Source organism: Rutidosis leptorrhynchoides, chromosome 1, assembly GCF_046630445.1.
Source record: "Rutidosis leptorrhynchoides isolate AG116_Rl617_1_P2 chromosome 1, CSIRO_AGI_Rlap_v1, whole genome shotgun sequence".
Classification (NCBI taxonomy): Eukaryota; Viridiplantae; Streptophyta; class Magnoliopsida; order Asterales; family Asteraceae; genus Rutidosis; species Rutidosis leptorrhynchoides.
In genome coordinates this window covers 574,995,913-575,001,431 of record NC_092333.1, presented here as the reverse complement: position 1 = coordinate 575,001,431, position 5,519 = coordinate 574,995,913, and the positions used below count along the sequence as shown (strand labels likewise).

Sequence of the window (5,519 nt, the reverse complement as noted above, 5' to 3'; positions counted from 1 at the left end):
CGCGGAGCCTAGTCTGACAGGTCTGAACCACGCATTAAATACGAATTAGGGTTTTATTATTATAATTATTATTATTATTAGAGTTTAATTATTATATAATTTTAATATAATTTGTATTTTAAGTTTTAATTATTATTATTTACATATTTATATTAATACTTTTATATAAATAATATTTTTATAAAACATTATATTTTTATAACTTTAGTTTTCTTTTTATTTTTTTATTTTTTTTTTCATTTAAATTCGTAGTTTTTAATATTTGTCGTTCGTAATATTAGTTTCGTAGTTATAGATTTGCCGTAGATTTTTAGCTTTTAAGACTTTGCCGTAAAATCCCTTAAGTGCTTTTTCTTTAGATTTAGAATTTAGACGTTTTAGAATTTTGCGACGTCGTTATGGATTTTAGTGCCTTTTGAGTTTATTACCGTTTTCCGAATAGAATTCCTTTTATGCCTTAATACCTTTAGGCGCAACTTTTTAGATTTAATTTTTAGACTTTTAAGTTTCGACGTTTTTCATTCATATTTTTATTTTTCGACGTTCTTCGACGTGCTTTTTCTTTTTCATTTCTACGCTCTAGTTTTTAGGACATAGATTTTTATTTCAAAATTTTCAAAATTACTTTAAGCGATTAAATTAATTAACACCAATTTTCTGGTTCGTAGTAATAGTTGGATTTATTAGTGGCGAGTTGTGGGCTTCCAATTTAAAGGGTTCTGGCTACCTGCTGCATCTATTGGCTATTCGAAACGTGGGCAAAATCAGAAAAGTCTATTAATTTGATAACTTATATAATTTTTATTTTTATAACTAATAGGATATTCAGTGAATGCACCGAGCAAAATGTTCACCACCTTTCATACGTTCACCACCTGTAACTCGATCAAGACATTTAACCAATATTATCGCCGTTGATTTTTCTTTAGAATCATCATCTTGTCGAACAAGTACTCCAATTCGAATTTTTGATAATCCATCTTTTGAACCCGATTTCACAATTGAGAACCCTGAGGATATTCAAGGACAATTCCAAGATCCTAAACTACTAATCATTCCTCATGAACCACAAACCGTTAAATCAGAATCTTCTAGTGATTCAGATTCAACAAATTCAAATATGGAAGAAACAGAACCTCAAAGTATGGAAGACTGAATGAGAGCCACACGCACAGGCCAAGGTCACGCCATTATTAAGCCAGATGTTAATGCGCCAGATTTTGAAATCAAAGGACAAATCCTACACATGGTCACTAATCAGTGCCAATTTAGTGGTGCAACAAAAGAATATCCAAACGAACATCTTCGAACTTTTAATAGGATTTGTAATCTATTTAAAATCCCAGAAGTTGAGGATGAAACTATTTATCTTATGTTGTTCCCCTGGACTTTAAAGGGAGAAGCCAAAGACTGGTTAGAATCATTACCTGAATGAGCGATTGATACATGGGATGTATTAGTTGAGAAATTTCTTAAAAGATTCTTTCCGGCATCTAAAGCCGTGAGACTTCAAGGAGAAATTTCCATGTTCGTGCAAAAGCCTAATGAAACATTATATGAGGCGTGGACAAGATTCGGAAGGATGTTGAGAGGATGTCCTCAACACGGTCTAGATACTTTCCAAATAGTGCAAATCTTCAATAAAGGCATCAACATCGCCACACGAAAAGACATCGACACAGCAAATGGTGGTTCCATTATGTAGAAAACCGCAACTGAAGCTCACAAGATAATTGATAATACAGCCTCCCACTCACATGAGTGGCATCAGGAAAAAGATATCTTTCATTCATCTAAAGAGGCTAGAGCCGATTCTAGCCATGACTTTGATTATGTTTCCGCAAAAATAGATGCTTTCGAAAGACGAATGGAAAAGATGACTAAAGATATTCACGCAATACGAATCAGTTCTGAGTAATGCGGAGGACCACACTTAACAAAAGATTGTCACATTGAACAAACGATGGAACAACATGAGAATGTTTCCTACATGAACCAATGGCCGGGAAATAATTATCAAAATAATTATCAACCGCCAAGGCCAAACTTCAATCGAAATCAAAACATTCTTTACAATCCAAATGGACCCAACAATAACTCGTATAACCAACAAGGTCCGAATAACCAACCAACTCAAAACAACACTTTCAATCAACAAAGACCTGGACTGTATAAATCACCACAACAAACCGAAGAGAAAAAGTCAAATCTGGAAGAAATGGTACAAAAGCTAGTTGAATCTCAAACACAATTTATTGCAACTCAAACCCAAACAAATGAGAGGTTTGATCAGTCATTTAGAACTCAACAAGCTTCCATTTCGAATCTAGAAAAACACATAGGTACACTTGCTAGCATGATGAGTGAGAGGGAACAAGGAAAGCTACCGAGTAATACTGAAGCAAATCCTCGGAATGAGAATGTTAATATGGTATCAACAAATTCTGAAAAACCAGCACCAGAAGATGGGAAGGTTTTAGATGTGAGTAACAATGAAGAAGTTACAACATCAACACCACCCGAGTATGTAAAGCCAGTGGTGACACCATACAGACCACCTATCCCATTTCCAAGAAAAAGGAGTTGAGTATGAGCAAGTGATAGGTAATAAAGTTTACCTTTGGAAAGAAGAAGAAGAATAAGAAAGTACAAAAAAATAAAACCGTAAAAGTAACCCCGATGAAGACAGTTCCACCGAAACCTCTACCCAGGTTAGGTGATCCGGGTGAATTTATTGTTCCTTGTCTACTTAGTGATTGTGTCATGTATGATGCACTAGCAGATTTAGGTTCGAGTGTGAGTGTTATGCCTCTTTCATTATATAAGAGATTAGGAGTAGGTGAGTTAAGTCCAACGGAAATGAGTGTTCGACTTTTTGATCAAACCATTAGGCACCCAATTGGAATTGCTGACAACATACCCATTCAAGTAGGTAATTTAACCTTTCTAGTCGAATTTACTGTCATTGACATAGAAGAGGACTCAAACATTCCTCTAATTTTAGGTCGACCATTCTTAGCGTCCACCAGGGCATTATTTGATGTAAGAAAGGGTAGAATGACACTTAGTGATGGTGACAAATCGGTCACCTTTATGATTCGAAAGTCTAAATCTCCACCAACCAAAACCGTTTAACCAAAAACGATTGGTAAAGACCATACTGTTTTACCAACTCCAACGGTAATGCTTAACAATAATAAAATGCCTAAGTTTGGGGAAGATGAAGTAATACCTAATGATGACTTGATAACAAAGAACCCCGTTGTTGATACGAAATTAAATGACCCCGTTATTAATAGTTCAATGAAGAAACTTATTAAACGGATTCGCGATGCTAGAAACAAGGGGAACTTTACGTTATGTAACCGGTTAGTATCCAATCTATCTCCTAAAGAAAAGGCAAAACTAGTTGAATTTGTAGATATTACACAGAAATCTGACCAATGGCTTAAAGCAAAAGTTACAGATATGCAAGTTGATTATGGTCCAAGAGAAATTGACGATGAAGCTAATCACAATTTCGACACCACAGCTACCTAAGTGTGGGGGGATTCAAATGTTCTAAAAAGAAAATGTTGTTTAGAGTTAGTTGTTCTGTTCTCGTGTAGTTCCGAGAATGGAATCCGATTGGTCTTTTCCACTAGCAGACACTAAATAACTAGTTTTCTCCCCCCATTCTGAATTTTTTTTGTTTTGTAGGTTTTGTATGAAATTAATACGCTTTTTAAATTTAAGTTTTGTGTGAATTTAAAAATAAAATTTACTTTATTTCATTAAGTTTAAAAAAATAATTTCTAAAATTCATTGTGAGTTAAACACTAGGTCATATAACCGAAATTGCTTTATCCAAGGATGGGGCGAAAAATTTTGTTATCATTATTTTAATATTATTGATCTAAAGTATGCCAAATATATTATATGAACGTGAGGTTATATACCAAACTTCAAAAATATGTATATATATGTTTGTATTTTATGTTATGTACAAAACAGGGTAAAACAGCGCACTTTCAAAGACTGCCATTAAGTTCAGCAAAAACTACTAATTTTAACGACAAGACGTAAAATATCAAATGTGATATAAAACAATATTTTTGCAAACTCGGTATTTTTAATCACTTTTCTACACTAACCACCCTCATGAATTTATAATTATAGTCTGATTTCTTGCAAATGAGGGCATTGCAAGATCTCAAGTGTGGGGAAGGGTTATAAATTCTCTCGGGTTTACACTTAGTTTAATTGCCAAATTTTGTGAAAATTTGAAAAATTTTAAACTAAATGAACTCAAAATCATGTTTATACATATTTATGAACGATAAAACTAGGTGATAATACTGAAATTATTGTTACCTCAGAGAGAACATAAATTGAGAAACAACCCAAAACTCTTGAATTCATTTAAAATGGAATAAAGGAGAATAAAAAGGCAAAGAAAAGAATAAATAAAAGCTAAGTGTGGGAAGAATTTACAAAGTTCTTTATATATATCACATATTTTGTACAAGACTATTGCAGGTACTTTTGCTTTGGACTAAACTAATCAGTTTTACCCGATTTACTGTAATATATTTGAAAGAAAGATGGATCTACACGATGAATCAATTCCATCATTAAAAGGAAGTAAAGTCTTCCGAAAAAGTCACGCGCTTCTTGATTTAGGTCAGGAAGTTGTCGTCCAGACCAGCTGTAGGTTGACGAAAAATCTAGAAAAGTCATCTCTAAAATCAGCAGAAAATCCATGGACCTCAGCATCAAACAGGGTCGCCAAGTGGTCAGATTTATCCTAACCATGAGAAGGATTTATCTGGTAAAACGGGGAGGGTGCCATGCAAATTAGCTTGATAAGACTGATGAATCAGACCCCCAGAAAGGATAATCTCCTTAAAGATTAAAAATCAGCTTTTAAGCCTGATATTACTCAATCCTTGAGATTGACCTTAAAGATTGAGAATTAAAAACTCATGGAATTCGATGATATCTAAACTCGAGCTTGAACGAGAAAATATTTTGATCAAATTAAAATCGATTTGTTTTTTGAAAACCCTATTTTCAATGCGTTCATTACCATTAAACATAAAATTCTAAGAATTCACCTGGAATTCATTAGGTCACCTGAACCAAATCGAGTGTCAACCGTAAGAATGGTGGTTGCATAGCATGGTCGAAGACAGGACCTTGTGCCAGACCGAAAAATTATAGGGTGATCTTTACTATTTCTCCTATAAAAGGATAGTAATTGCATCCGACACGTTGTGGACCATGAACATATGCATGTCTTTAGACATTGCCTTAACAGTTGCTTGTTCAATGCTTTCCTTTACAACCGGACGGTAGTTTACCGAAAGGTAATATACGGAACAAGTATACTGGACGTGTTGCTTTCCCAATACAAGGATTAGCAAGTGGGTGACACATAACCGCAAGTTTTGAGCTAAAATTTTCAAATCTGAAACCCACAAAACCCACAAAAATATTTTGCAAACACCGGTGAAGGGTTATTCCGGAAAACTTGTCTA

General features: G+C 34.1%; 1 non-coding gene across 1 annotated transcript; it reads right to left on the bottom strand.

Annotated features, from left to right (window-relative positions):
- Positions 1-1,504: 1,504 nt before the first annotated feature.
- On the bottom strand, positions 1,505-1,611 carry LOC139886834 (small nucleolar RNA R71). The gene has a single exon (XR_011772695.1). It is a non-coding gene; the product is annotated as a small nucleolar RNA R71 (small nucleolar RNA).
- Between the last annotated feature and the right edge of the window lie 3,908 nt (positions 1,612-5,519).